This window comes from Leucopleurus acutus (genome assembly GCF_964270905.1).
Source record: "Leucopleurus acutus genome assembly, chromosome: 8".
NCBI classification, from domain to species: domain Eukaryota; kingdom Metazoa; phylum Chordata; class Mammalia; order Artiodactyla; family Delphinidae; genus Leucopleurus; species Leucopleurus acutus.
Window position 1 is genome coordinate 86,022,455 of NC_139151.1, and position 17,087 is coordinate 86,039,541.

Below are 17,087 nucleotides of genomic sequence, written 5' to 3' on the forward strand. Positions count from 1 at the left end.
CTCTCCAGGGTCCTTTGAGATTCCATATGAATTTTAAGATGGATTTTTCTATTTCTGGAAAATACATCATTGGGATTTTGAGAGCGATTGCATTGCACCTATAGATCACTTTGGATAGTATTTACATCTTAACAATGTTAAGTCTTCTAATCTGTGAACACTGAATGTCTTTCCACTTTTTGGTGTTTTTTTATTTCTTTCAGCAACATTTTGTAATTTTCAGTGTAGAAATCTTTTGCCTCCTTGGTTAAGTTTATTCCTAAGTATTTCATTCTTTTAGATGCTATTGTAAATGGAATTGTTTTCATTTCCTTTGAAATTCCTTTTTAGTATATAGAAATGAAACTGATTTTTGTGAGTGATTTGGGGGTATTTTTCCCCTTTTTTTGGAGTTGGAAATGTTCTATATTTTGATATGAGTGGATTACACTGAAGTATACTTATATAAAAATTCACCAATTTGGACAGCTAAGATTTTTGTTCTTTACTGCACATAAATTAATCCTCAAAAAAGTAAAAAGTTATGAAATATTCCAAGCAAAAAAAGTGTGAAGGATCATCCTTTTACAGAACACTTTAAAAATAACAACCGAGTCAGTTGGAGTCTTAGGTATAGACAGGTTCTTTCCCACTCCATCCCATCCCAGGTAACCTCCAATCTGAAATTGCTGAGTATTATTCTCTTCATGGTTATTTTAATGGTAAGTTCACATTATGGGTTCTCCACCCAAACCTAGAAGTCCTTATTACTTCTTCTATTTGAAATTTTAAAGTCAATTATTAAGTTCAGTGACGAAAATTATCAGAAGAATACTTTTCCTGAAAATTATTTTTCCTTATGGATAAAAAAAGGAAAATCAAAACCCTTCTCAGTGTAGCCTCAAATGCTGTACAGTCAAGTCACCCTGCAGATGGGGATGGGCTGTTGGTCATTCTCTGGGTCAGCAGGATTGTTACTTGGACCATTCTCTCCTCAACCTCTTGCTCCAAGTCACCCTTATACTGGCACAAAGCCTCTCTGACCTCTATGTTTTGGCAGCATCTTCTGAAACGGGTTCTCAAATGTGTCAAGATCATGATTTGTTTTAAATCATTGTTTCCCACTTAATTTTTTCCTGCTTGTTGTTCTTCTTCCACTCATTTCTTTTATTTGACATTTTTCTTGTTTCCTGAGGCAGGCTTGCATCACTATAAACTTCCCTTTTAGAATTTTTCTTGTGCCCCACAGATTTTGTATCATTGTGTTTTTATTTTCATTTGTCTCCAAGTATTTTTTTATTTCATCTTTGATTTATTCAGTGACCCATTGATTGTTTAGCAGTAGCATTTTGTTTAGCTTCTATGTGTTTGTGTTTTAGAAGTTTTTTTCCTGTAGTTGATTTTTAGTCTCACAGTTTTGTGGTCAGAAAAGATGCTTGATATGATTTCAATTTTCTTAAATTTACTGAGGCTTGTTTTGTGTCCTAGCACGTGATCTATCCTGGAGAATGTTCCATGTGCACTTGAAAAGAATGTGTATTCTGCTGCTTCGGGATGGAATGTTCTATATGTATCTATTAAGTTCATCTGCTCTAATGTGTTGTTTAAGGCCAGGGTTGCCTTATTAATTTTATGTCTGGATGATCTGTCCATTGATATAAGTGGGGCGTTAAAGTCCCTTATTATATTGTGTTACTGTCAGTTTCTCCTTTTATGTCTGTAAATATTTGCTTTATGTATGTAGAAGTTTCTACGTTGGGTGCATATATATTTACAATTGTTATTTCTTCTTCTTGGATTGATCCCTTGATAATTATGAAATGTCCTTCTTTGTCTCTTGTTACAGTCTTTGTTTTAAAGTCTACTTTGTCTGAGATAAGTATTGCTATCCCATCTTTATTTTTGTTGCCATTTGCATGGAATACCTTTTTCCATCCCCTTCCTCACTTTCAGTCTTTGTGTGTCTTTAGATCTGAAGTGACTCTCTTGCAGACAACATATAGATGGATCTTGGTTTTGTATCCATTCAGCCACTCTATGCCTTTTTATTGTAGCATTTAGTTCATTTACATTTAAAGTTATCATTGACAAATATATACTTCTTGCCATTTTGTTATTTGTTTTGAGGTGGTTTTTGTAGTTCTTTTCTGTTTCTTCATCTTTTGCTCTCTTCCCTTTAGATTTGATTACTATCTTTAGCTTTATGTTTGGATTCCTTTCTCTTTTTTGTCTGTGTATCTATTATAGATTTTTGATTTGTGTTACCATGAGGTGTGTGTGTGTGTTTTAAGTTGCTGATCTCTTAAGTTTGAACACATTTTAACAACCTTGCATTTTCACTCCCCTCACCCCCACATGTAATGTTTTTGATATCATATTTTACATATTTTGTGTGTGTGTATCCCTTAACTACTTATTGTGGATATAGATGATTTTACTACTTTTGCCTTTTAACCTGCCTACTAGCTTTATAAGTGGTTTGTCTACTACCTTTACTGTATATTTGCCTTTACCAATGAGATTTTTCCTTTTGTAATTTTTATATATCTAGTTGTGGCTTTTTCTTTTCTTCTTAGAGAAATCCCTTTAACACTTCTTGTAAAGCTGATTTGGTGGTGCTGAACTCTTTTAAATTTTGTTTGTCTGTAAAACTTGATCTTTCCATAAAATCTGAATGATAGCCTTGCCAGGTAGAGTATTTTTAGTTGCAGGTTTTTTTCCTTTCATCACTATAAATATATTGTGCCACTCCCTTCTGGCCTGCAGAGTTTCTGCTGAAAAGCCAGCTAGCTGATAGTGTTATGGGAGTTCCCTTATACATAACTAGTTACTTTTCCCTTGCTGCTTTTAAGATTCTCTCTTTCATTTTTCTCATTTTAATTACAATGCATCTTGGTGTGGTCCTCTTTGGGTTGATCCTGTTTGGGATTCTCTGTGCTTCCTGGACATGGATGTCTGTTTCCTTTCCCAGGTGAGGGAGCTTTTTAACTATTATGTCTTCAAATTTGTTCTCTGCCCTTTTTCTCTCTTATCCTTCTGGAGACCCCTATAATGTGAATGTTAGTGTGCTTGATGTTGTCCCAGAGGTCTCTTAAACTGTTCAAATTTTTTAAAATTCTTTTTTCTTTTTTCTGTTCAGCTTGAGTGATTTCCACTACTCTCACTTCCAGTTTTCTGATTTGTTCCTCTGTATTCTACTGTTGATTCCTTCTAGTGTATTTTTATTTGTTGCTGTATGCTTCAGCTCTGTTTGGTTCTTCTTTATATTTTCTTTTTGTTAAACTTGTCACTGGGTTCATCCATTCTTCTCCCAAGTTTGTAAAGCATCTTTATGATTGTTACCTTGAACTCTATTGGGAAGATTGCTTATCTCCACTTCACTTAGCTCTTCTTCTGTGATTTTATCTTGTTCCTCGATTTGGAACATATTCAGCTGTTGCCTCATTTTGCCTAATTCTCTGTTTTTATTTCTATGTATTTGGTAGGTTGGTTACACTTTACAATCTTGGAGAAGTGGCTTTATGTAGAAGATATTTTATGGGGCCCATCAATGCACTCCCCTTTGGTCACCAGAGCTTTATGCACTAAGAATGCCCTCTAAGTGGACTGTATGACCCTTCTGTTGTGGTGGACTGACTACTGTGGGCATGCTGGTAGGTGTGACTGGCCCCTGGTCTGGCTGGTTGCTAGTCCCTGCCTAATGCAGAGGCTGCCTGCTTCTGATGGGTTGGGCCAAGTCCTGGCACAGCTGGCTGCATGGCCCTGGGAGTCCTGGTCCTGAGGCCAGCTCATTGTTGGGCAGGGCTGTGGAACACTAGGGGTCATGGAGCTAGTTCTGGCCTGCTGGTAGGCAGAGCCGGGTCCTGGGGTAGCTGGCTGCAAGTCTGGGGGTCCTGAAGCTAGTATCATCCTGCTGGTATGCGGGGCCAATTCCTGACATGCTGACTGTGGGGTCCTGAGCGTCCTGGAGCTGGTGTCAGCCCACTGGTTGGTGAGGCCATGTCCCCAGGGTTGTTGGGGGCTCAGGGGTCCTATGGAAACTGGCCTGCTCGTGGATGGGACTGTTTCCCTGCCTGGCTAGCTGCTTGGCCTGGGGTGTCTCAGGACTGGTGCCTACTGGCTGGTGGGCAAGGCCAGGTCCTAGTGCTAATAAGCTACAGGGAGGATTCCAAAATGGTGCTTACCAGTACTAGTGTTCTCACTAAAATGAACTCTCAAAAATGGCTGCTGCCAGCATGCATGTCCCCAGTGGGAGTCCCAGTTGCCTCCTACCCCTTCTTGAGGCTCCCCAAGATCAGCAGGTCACTCTGACCAAGGCTCCTTTCAAATTACTTCTGCCCTTGGTTTCAGAGCATGTCAGATTTTATGTGTGCCCTTTAAGAGTGGAGTCTGTTTCCCACAGCCCTCTGGCTCTACTGAAAATAATTCCCACTGGCCTTCAAAGCCAAATGTTCTGGGGCCTTATATTCCTGGTGCAGGAGCCCTGGGCTGGGGAGTCCAACGTGGGACTCAGGCCCCTCACTCCTTGAGGAGAACCTCTGCAGTTGTAATTATCCTCCCATTTGTGGGTTGCCTACCTGAGGGTATGGGTCTTGACTATATTGCATCTCTGCCTCTCCTACCCATCTCATTGTTGTTCCTTTTTATATTTTTAGTTGTGGAAGATCTTTTCTGCTAGTTTTTTTTCTGTAGGTCATTTTCATAGATAGCGCTCTGTAAATAGTTGTAATTTTGGTGGGCCCATGGGAGTAGGTGAGCTCACTGTCTTCCTACTCTGCCATCTTGGTTACCAGAGATGTGTGTTGATTTTGTATCCTGCAACTTTGCTGAATTTGTTTGTTAGTTCTAACAGTTGTGTGTCTGTGTGTGTGTGATTTTTAGGGGTTTTACGTAAAAGATCATGTCATCTGCAAATAGAGATAATTTTACTTCTTCCTTTCCAGTTTGGATGCCTTTTATTTCTTTTTCTTGTCCAATTGTTCTAGCCAGGAATTCTAGTATTATGTCAAATAAAAGTGGCAAAAGTGGGCATCCTTGTCTTGTTGCAGACCTTACAAGAAATACTTTTAGTCTTTCACCATTTAGTATGATGCTATCTGTGGGATTTTTATATATGGCCCTTATTATGTTGAAGTAGTTTTTTTCTGTTCCTACTTCCTTGAGAATGTTTTCTTTGTCATGAAAGCGTGCTGAATTTTGTCAAAGGTTTTTTCTACAACATTTGAAATGATCATGTGGATTTTTTTCTTTATTCTGTTGGTGTGATGGATTACATTCATTGTTTTTCATGTGTTGAACCACCCTTACACTCCAGAAATAAATCCCACTGGTCCTAGTGTAAAATCCTTGTAACATGCTGTTGAATTCTGTTTCCTCATATTTTGTTGAGGACTTTTGTATCAGTATTCACCAGGGATATTGGTCTGTAGTTTTCTTTTCTTATAGTGGTTTATCTAGTTTTGATATCAGAATAATGCTGTCCACAAATGAGTTTGAAAGTGTTTCCTCCTTTTCTGGTTTTTGGAAGAGTTTGAGAAAGATTAATGTTAATTCTTCTTTCAGTGTTTTGTAGAACTTACCAATGAAATCATCTGGTCCTGGACTTCTCTTTAAGAGTTTTTTTTGTCACGAATTCAGTCTCCTTTCTAGTTATTATAAGTCTGTTCAGATTTTCTATTTCTTCACGATTCAGTCTTGGTAGGTTTTGTGTTTTAGGAATTTGCCCATTAAACAAAAATGTTAAAGGGGTAATCAGTGATATAATCAGTGAGAAGTTTACTCTCACTTTTATCCTCATCAATTCAGTTCCTACATTCCTCCACAGGTAACCAATTATATTTATTCCTTGTGTAGTGTTCCAGTGTTTTATATACCATTACTATGAATTGAAATATATACTTACTTTTCCCCCTTCCTAACACAAAAGCACCTTTTTCTTTTTTTTATTTTCTATTTAAGAATGTATTATGAGGCTCTCTCCATTGTGAGCTTCCTTTGTGTGAATAAATCATACTTTATTGTTGAATGAAAACATATCTTGGTTTAGAATTTTTAAATGACAGAACTGTTGCCTCAGCACTTTAAAGATAATGATTTCATTGTTCTATGGCATGCATTGTTGCTGATAAAAAGTATTGTCATTTTGATTGTTCATTACTTTTCGAGTAATCTTTTTTATTTCTGGTTGTTTTTCATTGTCTTTGGTGTTTTTCATTTTCCTCACAAATTGTTTAGGTGTGAATTTATTTTTATTTATACTCTCCAGGACTCTTCTGTACTTAGTTCTGTCTGAGAACTGAGAACTTGTGATTTTCTTCAATTTTGGAAATTTCTTATTTATTATCTTTTTCAAATTATCACTTTATCCTGTATTCTCTAGTCTTATCTTCTTGAATTCCCATCAAATAAAGGATGACATGTAAAAATTCAAGCAACACCATTTATGTTGGACGCCTTGTGAAGAGTAACCTTTAGAACTGTACAACATAGCAGCCCGATTTCATATCTGCTGGATTTTCTCAATCTACCCTCCATATTTTCTATCTGTTCATTTGTATTTGCCACCTGTTCTCTGTGATACAGTCTAAGCAGTTTCCTCGGTTTTATCTCACAATTCACTAATTTTCTCAGCAGCTTTGTCTAGCCTTCTATTAATTCTTTATTTTCTTGACTGCATTTCCTTTCTGTTCTTTGTCAATGTGTCTTATTTTACTGTCCTCTTCTTTCACTTTGGATCATAGTTCATCCTCCCCTGCACTTCTTAAAACTTCTTAATTGTTTGAAACATACTTGCTTTGTTGTCTCTTTTAGATTGTTCTACTAGGTCCAGCTCCTAGGAGGCTAACTTTTTGTTTATGGTGCCTTATGACTCCTATGGTAGCTTATTTACTCACATAGTTTTTCATTTTACTGCTTTTGATGTTGTGAGCTTGTCTTCAGCAGGAGGCCCATGTACTCTGGATTTTGGAAGAGGGCTTTCAATAGTTCTACACCAATTTTATGTTAATTCCTTGGATAGGATTTCTGCAAGACACAGGTAGTTTAAATCCAGTCACCATACCCTTGCTTTCTACAGTCTTGGAGTATTTATATCTCAAGTGCAAATTTATTAATCACCTATGTCCTTGACAAATGACAGGCTTCCTTTATCTTTTTTTTTCTTTTTCTTTTTTTACTTTTATACAAATCATTATACTTTCACACAATGGATAAACTCTTGAAATTTTTCATGAATATCAAAATCATACTTTAAATGCAATGGTAGATGTTTTCAAAAAGTAAATAATCACTTGCTACTCTACCAAAATGTAAATAAGGACCCAGTAAGTAGGATGTTGTTTTAAATTTAATTTGGTATTGCTCATTTAAAAAGTGATTGGGCCATCTTGATATATCCCCCTGTACCCCTCACACCACCCCGCTACAAAGCAGAAAATTCAGCAGAAATTTGAATATTGTTCAGTGACTCTCAGCTGTCATTAAATACCGTGGATAGAAATTCACCAAAAAAAAAAAAAATGAGGAACTAAGGGTTTTGGTTTGCATATGAATTCAGAAGTAGCCTGGGAATTTGGGGTTTCCTAACTGTGGGTCCCCTGAGCCCTCTTTTTGGTGGTACTGACAGCTTCTTGTGAAAAGTCAAAATGCCTGTGTTTTGGGTGTGGCTCCCAAATTTGCTTCTGTAACTAGTGTGACTCATTTGTTGGGCTTACTTAATATAAAGTTGTGGGAAGTTGTGGGAAGTGAGCTACTTACCAGGAGAAAAATATAGTACTTTGGGGGTTTCTAATGGCTTTCCTGAGACAAGGTGTCTGCTGAAATGAAATGGCATTAACACTTTGAAGGGTGTGTTCTGTGCCTGGCAGAAGACCTGAAGCTAGTATCATCTGATAACTTCTACTGGGAAGGAAGGAAAGTGACACTGATTGAACACCCGTCATATGTAGGATCCTGAGCCAGGTGCTTTGCATTAAAAGATATTGTTTCTTAATCCTCCTAAAAACTTCATTTTATAAATAAGGGGATTAAGGTTTAGAAAGTTGACAGTCTTGTTCATGGTCACACAGCCAGCAAGTAGGTAAGGGAGCTGGGATTTTAAAGTTCATATTCTTTCTGAGTCCACTGGGCCTGGAAGGATGTACAGTAAAGTCATAAATTAAATTCACTGCTGGGAAAGTATGTAAAGGGCTGAAATTAGCAACTGTACCACCTTAAGAAAAATTAAAGAGAAACTGTGTGTGGTGAAGGGAAATTTTTTCCTAGTAAAAATTGTATCACTTTTTTGGACTTCCTGTGTCTGATGCCCTGTCTTCATAGTGAGGCCGGGCCCAGCATGAAGTCCTTGTGCTCCATGAATATTACTCGTCTCTAATGTATTCCCTTGGTCCTTGTATGAGGCTGAGTTCTGACACCTGGGATGAGCCTCAGCAGACGTCAAACTGGTGTGTCATTTTATGAGTGAGAGCTTCTGAGCTAACTCCCATGAGCTGTGACTCACTGGGCTTCTAAGTATAACTTGTCATGGCTTCTCAGATAATGGGTTTGTCTCAATGGCTTCCAGGGACGGATTAGATCAGTCCTATATTTTGTGGGTCTTGGGTGTTCAACCAACTCGTGATATTCTTTGTGGAAATAGAGTCTGACACGCTGTCCAGAATTTGAGTGGTGTCTCCAAAGTTTTCACAGTGACTTGACAGTGCCTCTTAGCAAGTGCTCCCAGGGTTCAGATGTCAGTGGTGGAGTTTGGCAGTCTTGCTTCAGGTCTCAACACAGGAGTGTACAAATCCTGAAAGAGCTTGGCATCACAAGGACATTAATACCCCATGGCTGTGATGGTGGTGATGGGCAATAGACTTTACACCCCACAGATGCAGCAACTCAGGGAACAACAGAGGCAATAGCACTAGAGAGGGCGAATAGAGGGCAGGTTCAGAAGAGGAAAGAGTGTCATCTGACCTGTGGAAACTGACAGAACGTGTACTTGTGGGGCACCTCCTGGTGACTTTTGGGAGTAACTGGGGAGACACTGCCAGCAGTTAGTAGCCCTGCAAAGCAGACAGCAACAGCCTCTGAAACACAGGCTACATTGCCACACACTGCTGTGTCTGAAAGGGACCTGAGAGATCCAACATTTAATTGTCACCCTTTACAGATCAAACACACCTCACAAAGGCTAAATGATTTTCCAGCATTACACAGCTGGTTAGGAGCCACTACTTTTCAAGCCCCCAATTAGTTTTTTGTTTTATTGTGTGTTTTTTTGGCTGCACCGCGCGGCATGTGGGATCTTAGTTCCCTGACTAGGGATCGAGCCTGCACCCCCTGCAGTGGAAGCACAGAGTCTTAATCGCTGGACCATCAGGGAAGTCCTCCCAATGAGCATTTTTGATGCACAACAAATATCTAAGTTTTTCCTCCAAAATTAAAATATTTTTCTGTGTTTCTGATTCAGTTGACTAAAACTGGGTGAGGGGGAAGTTGGGGTCATTTAAAAAAACATGGACAGTGTAATTCAGTGGTATATTTCCAACTGTAGGATCTTCAGAATGTGACACCATGTCTAAAGCTCTGTATCTATACGGTTCATGCAGAAATTTTTATAGTGGGCTCAGAGCTCAGGATTTGGAGGATGAATCTGCACTGAGACTTCTCCTCTTCTGTCATGCGTATTGCCCCTCAGATGCCTCATCCAACCCTGACCAAATAGCTGAGACAGCTCATCATGGGGTGGGAATGAAGAGGAACCAGACAAAGGGCAAGAGGGACCTGGGGGCAAGTCTCAGCCTGAGTCAGACTTGAAAGAGACCAAGACCTTATGCTAAGTGTAACGGACCAAAGTCAAAGTCGATGCAAACTTGGGAGTAAGGCAAAGACAAGGTTCAAAGAGAATAGGAGCAAGCAAAGGAGAAGGGTCTATGGAGGGAAGAGCAGAGAGATTTCCTATCACTTCAGCAGAGAGATTGCCAACATTTATCAACTGATAGGAGCTACTAGAGCAATGGATTAGGGATCAAGCTTGGTGGGATTGTTCTGTAATTGACCAGTGATGTCTGCTCTGAAGGACAAGCACAGTGTATTTCCAGTATGTGGGAGTATAGCCAGCTGGTTAAAAGTGCGAAATCTCCAGACTTTCTCATCTCTACCCCTTATGGCTGGTGACCTTGGACAAGTCACTTACCTTTTCAGTGTCTTATTTTCCCCATTTGTAAAATGAGATTAAAAACCCATAAAGGTTTTGTGAACATTAAATGCAGTAATGAAAGTATATTACCTAGCACAATGCCTGAGATGGAGGCAGCATTCACTAAATGTTAATCGTTATTGCAGTGCTATCCCTTATCTTGGACCACTGCCCTGAACAGTTTTGGGATGTTCATAATATGAGGATCAGATATAAAAGGCCACAAAGAACATGAGGTTAATTGGACAACTTCACTTTTTCTGACAATGCCTATAAGGCATTTTGAGTCTAGAGTATTTAAAACAAAACTTAAAAGTATGTTTTGAACCTGAATGCTGGACGGGGGGATTGGGTTGTGGGGATGCTCTTAAAACAATGTGGATTTCATAAAAGCAGCCTCCACCTAATCCACATTGGTGCTAAGTGTGGGTTTTTGTTTAAACCAGTCATGACATTTAATTGGCTTGCTCTCTGGTTATTTTTAGTCTTCAAACTTTTGAAAATCCTCCCTCTGCACTGGAATTAGGGGGGTGGGGAGATGGGAGTGAAGAAGCTTTGACCATGCAGGCTTGGACCTCATATTGTGTAACAGATTTTGCTGTGTGCAGATGGGGCTTGAAGGTGGCACGACCTCTTCTCTGAACACTTGTTACCCTACTGGGGCTGGCAGCCTGTGAGTCCACCACTCACCTCCAGGTCTCTCACCCAGAGATTTTGTTCACTTACACCCCTCATACTTCAGGTCAAAGAGGGAAGGAAGCATCCCGTTGTTCCCACCTGTCTTTTTCTAAAATTTTTATTTTACTTTTGGCTGCATTGTGTCTTGGGTGCTGCGCACAGGCTTTTCTCTAGTTGCATTGAGCAGGGGCTGCTCTTCGTTGCGGTGCTCGGGCTTCTCATTGTGGTGGCTTCTCTTGTTGCGGAGCACCGGCTCTAGGTTAGTGGCCTTCCGTAGTTGTGGTACGTGGGCTCAGTAGTTGTGGCTCATAAGCTTAGCTGCTCTGCGGCATGCGGGATCTTCCTGGACCAGGGCTCGAACCCGTGTCCCCTGCATTGGCAGGCGGATTCTTTTTTTTTTTGGATTCTTAACCACTGTGCCACCAGGGAAGCCCTCCCACCTGTCCCTTTAAGATGTATGCTGTCGTGCTATTTTCTCTCTCTCTGTCCCTCTCTTTCTCTCTTTGCCTTTCTCTGTCTCTCTGTCTATCTCTCAGTATTTCTGGCCATACCTTGTTTTCTGAGGATGTAAACCTCTGCCTTCCTCTCTAAGTCAAATCCCATTGTTAGTCTCAGCGACGCAACTTTCAGGTGGACAGTTACCCTGTTCCTAGTTCCTTGGTTCCTTGAATCCCTCATGACCAATGACCACCCCTCCACCCCACCTCAGCCACCCACCCATCTTTTCGCTGTCATCACCAGAGAGTATACCACCTTTGAAATCTGTCAATGTCACTCTTTCTGACCATCAGCTCTTACCTTCCATCTCACCTCCTCTATTTGAGATATCATACTTTATCTCAGAGACAAACCTTTTAGTCCCCACCACTCCCTCCCTACTCAGCAGCTCTTTCCTTTATTCACATCCCATCTTATCCTAGCTTAGATTTCATGGCCCACCATTTTAATCTCTCTTGCAAATACTCTCAAACTTCCTTGTCTCATCCTTTGTCCTATTCACTTGACACAACTCAAACTCCTGAACGAATCCAGCTTTCTATCTTCTGCCTTCTCTATGCTTATATGTGAACAATTGGACATTGCAGGAGAAAAATCAAAGAATGCAGTTCACTGGTTTCACTATAAATTCATGATCACAATTTTAAAAGATATCTAGTAATCCTACCACTTTTTGAATAGAAGTCTGGCCTTCCCAGTTTCCAAGGTGACTATTTAGTATTCAAAACACACTGTCTTCCTTTCCTTATTTCTGGGGTCCCTCCCCCCAAACTTCACTAATAAAAGTGGCCAGACATGCACAACCTTTATTTCCCTAACATAACATAAAAGCTACAATCCTGTCTACATGCTGTCCCTCTTCTCCAAACTTCCTGTTTCAGAGCACAAAGTGTCTCGTCTAACCAAGGGCCACTCTTTCTGTCTCCTCTCATTTTATCAAGGATGCTTTACTCATCTCCTTTCTATATTTCTAATGTATCTCTCTTCTACCATGTTATTCCCATCACTATAATGGGATATAATGTAATAGTATTTACCTGAAAAAACAAAGAGAAAAACTCCCATCCTTCATTAACTTAACAGTCCTCCACCAGTTCTGCTCTTCTTAGCCAAAATTCTTGAAAAGCTCCGACATACTCTGTCCTGTATCTTCTATTTCATCTTCAACTCATTCTGGCTTCCATCCCCACTTCTTAAATGAAATTGTTTTATCAAAGTTACTGATGACCTTGAAATTCAAGAGATACTTTTCTAGCCTCTTCTTTATCAACCCAGTTGAGCATCCGCTCCTTGGAATGCTTCCTTTTGCTGACTTTCCTTACCTCATCACCTGACCCTTCTCATTCCCTCAATATCCTAATGATAGGACCAAAGGTTCAGTCCTAGACATTTTCTGTCTACACCCTCATGTCAAGACCTTAAGAGTCATCTATGTTGGCATAGCCATCTCTATGATGGTGGTTCCCGAATTCATATGCCCCACTTTGATAGCTCGCATGAGTTCTGGGTTCTAACAATAACAATAATATTAACTACAGTAACAACAACAAAAGTAACTAACACTGGACTGTTGACCACATGCCAGCCCTGTGTGAAGCACTTATATGATTGAATCATTGATCTTTGTCACACAGCTTTGAAGTAGATCCACTGTAATCCTCACCTTATAGATGGGGAAACTGAGACACAGGTGCCTGTGTATCTTGCCACTCCCAATTTGTAAAGCGTAGATCTGGAATTTTAAACTAAGCAATTGATTTTATCTACTAGACAGAAATTTTAGTACCTATCCATCCAACGTGTTTTCATGACATGTTACACAAGACAGAAATCTGAAAGCCATCTTTGGATTATTTCTTTCTCTCACTCTCCACATATATATTCTTTGGAATTCCTGGTAATTTCAGGTTAAACACACATCTTGAATCCAATTACATTTTCCCATTTCTCCTGCCATCACCTGGTCCAGGTTTTGTCTACCTTGGGACAATTTACATTAGGGGTTGGATAAATCCTTGTGGTGGGGACCTCTCATGTGCAATTTGTAAGATGTTTCGCAGAATCCCTGGCCTCTCCCACTAGATGCCAGCAGCACCGGCCCCCACCCCCAGCCCCAGTCATGACCACCAAAAATGTCTCCAGACATTGCCAAGTGTCCCTGGAGGACTGAGGACCACTAACTTAATCTAAGTCCTCACCATTTCTTGACTGAAACTACAACAATAGTCTTCTGCCTGGACTTCTTGCTTCAAGTTTTATTCCTATTTTTATTTTGTTGTCCACAAAAACAAACAGCAAATGAAAATAAGGTTACAGTATCCTTCTGTCTAAAATGCCTTAATGGTTTCCTTAATTGTTTCCTAGTGAACTTGGAAAAAAAAGTTTAAGGAAAACTATCACATTTTTCAAAGGCTTTGTGTGATCTGGCCTCTGCAAATTCACCAGTCTCATTTTATATTACCTTCCCCTTTGCTTCAGCCACGTGAGATTTCTTTCAGCTCCTTGAATCAGTTGACTTTTCTACCAACATGCTCTTCCCTCTGCCAATAAAGCTGCTGCCTCCCTCACAACACACCCACCATAGACACACCATACACACACCACACACACCACGCACACTGCACACACCACACACACCACACACACACACCACGCACACCACGCACACCACGCACACCACACACACACCACACACACCGCGCACACCGCACACACCACGCACACCACACACACCACGCACACCACACACACACCACGCACACCACACAAACCATACACACCACACACACCGCACACACCACACACACACCACAGACACCACACACACCACACACACACCACGCACACCGCACACACCACACACACCACACACACCACGCACACCACACACACCATGCACACCACACACACACCACACACACCACACGCACACCACACACACCACACACACCACACGTACCACACACACACCACGCACATGGCACAAACCATACACACCATACACACACCGCACACACACACCGCACACACCACACACACGACACACACCACACACACACCAAACACACAGCATACACACCATACACACCACACACACCATGCACACACCACGCACACCACGCACACCACACACACCATGCACACTGCACAAACCATACACACCACACACACACCACACACACCACAAACATACCACACACACACCACACACACCACGCACACCACACACACCACACACACACCGCACAAACCATACACACCACACACACACTGCACACACCGCACACACACCACACACACCACACACACACCATACACACCACACACATCACACACACCACACACACCCCGCACACACCACAAACACACCACACACACACCACACGCACCACACGCACCACACACTCGACACACACACCACGCACACCACACACACACCACACACACACCACACACACCACACATACACCAAACACACAGCACACACACCATACACACCACACACACACCACACACACCACACCCACCACACACACCATACACACCACACACACACCACACACACGACACACACACCACGCACACCACGCACACCACACACACACACCAAACACACCACACATACACCAAACACACACCATACACACCACACACACCACACATACACACCACACACACACCATACACACCACACACACACCACACACACCACACACACCACACACACCATACACAACACACACACCACACACACCACACACACCACACACCCTGCACACCACTCCTACCCTGTCCTGTTTCAGAAAATTGGTCGTTGTCAGGCTTCCCTGGTGGTGCAGTGGTTGAGAGTCCGCCTGCCGATGCAGGGGACACGGGTTCGTGCCCCGGTCCGGGAAGATCCCACATGCCGCGGAGCAGCTGGGCCCGTGAGCCATGGCCACTGAGCCTGCGCGTCCGAAGCCTGTGCTCTGCAACGGGAGAGGCCACAACAGTGAGAGGCCCGCACACCGCAAAAAAAAAAAAAAAAAAAAAAATTGGTCCTTGTCATTCTTCAGGTCTCTGCTTTAATGTCACCTTCATGGAGAGACCTTCTCTATTTCCTCTATGGAAACATGCTCCCATTGCCCCTCCTGTTATTCCTCGTCCCTGCACTGCACTCCGCTTCTTTCGTTATTTCACTCACTGTAGTTATGTATGCTTTCCGTCTCCCACACCCGTCTGGAAGTCCCATGCAGGCACAGGACCTGCCAGTCCTGTTTACTGTGGCGCTCCTGACACCTGGCACAGGGCCTGCCACATACAGACAGTAGTCACTCAATGGAGAGATAAAGTGCGTGGCACTTAGAATGACTGAATAATTTCAAAGACTTCCCCAAAACCCCTGATGATGGAGCACAGTGCGATTTGGGAATAATGCTACGAGTAAAGGAGGGTAATTTAACCACAACCAGTTTCATCAGAGCCAATATGGTTTGTCTTGGAAAAAAGGAAATCCTAGCTGGGCCACCACTGTGCATTCCCCAGCACTGGTCTGTCCCAGGTCAGGCTTGTTATTTCTGGCCCCAGTTACCCACTGGCTAAGTCCTTGGGTAGCATGGTTTTTTCCCTTTCAGTTTGTGGTTTGTAACTTGGGGAAGTACCCCATTTATCAGTTCTGCTGGGCCTCCCATTCAGGATGTTAGGAAACGGGAATCAAGTATAACTCCCTTGGGACCGTTTTAACAGCTGTGGTTTTTGAGACAGTTCGCCTCTCCCAGAGCCAGCCTCACCCACCCAATACAGCAAGGATAGTATTCTATGACTTCTTCTGGGACTGTCGCATCGCTCCCGCCATCATCCCTGGTGTGGTGTGTGTGTGTGTGTACACATGTGTGCATACGCATGTACTAGAAGTGACCTCATCATTTCTAAAGCTGGAAGAATCTTCAGGCATATGTAGCATAACCTTCTCATTTGATGGAAAGAAATTTAGGCCTTGAGAAATTTGACTTGTCTAATGTCCTGCCCCTAGTTAATGAAAAAGCTGGAGTCAAACAGAAGTTTGGCCTCCTTCCACCATATCTCACTGTCTGAAAGGCTCATTTCAAAACAGAATATTTGATTATTTTTCCTGATGATAGAGTAACATGTGGAGGAAGATTCCGAGTGCTCTGGGTTCAGTTAACCCTCAGAAGGACCACCTCCAGCTTCCCTTCTAAGAGATGGCCCTTGGCAGAGGCACTGTCAACAGGAGCCTGTCTCTAGGTGAAGTCCCAGCCTTGTTCTCTGATCTCAGCCCAGCCCTTGCTCTCCTACCCTGTTGGTTTCTTTGTTTCAGCCATGAGTCATCAACCACCAGCCGGCCTGCTGGGGTTCCTCCTCTGGCCCGTTGTCAGTGGTCCTGCCTTCTCCACCTGGCCAATCCCCGCCACAACTCCAGCCCCCTTATCTGGCCTAGTTCTTGCTTATCCTGAGCACGTATCAGTCACATGCAACACCTTTGGATGTACCCATCAGCCCTTTTCCTAAAAACACCTATCAACCCAGACCCTTGATCACCAAGGGAACACAAGAGCCCAGGCTGACACCCCCTTCCTTGTCAGCCTCCTGCTTCCCTGGAAGTACAGAGAGAGAGGCCGCCATACAGAGCACAGGGCATTTTCCATAGGTACAAACTGATTTGTTTCCATTTTTCATTGAACTGTTTTACAGTGTGTGAAATTTTGTGAGCCGCCACAAATCCTCCTCGGAGGCGCCCAAGGGGATAATAGAT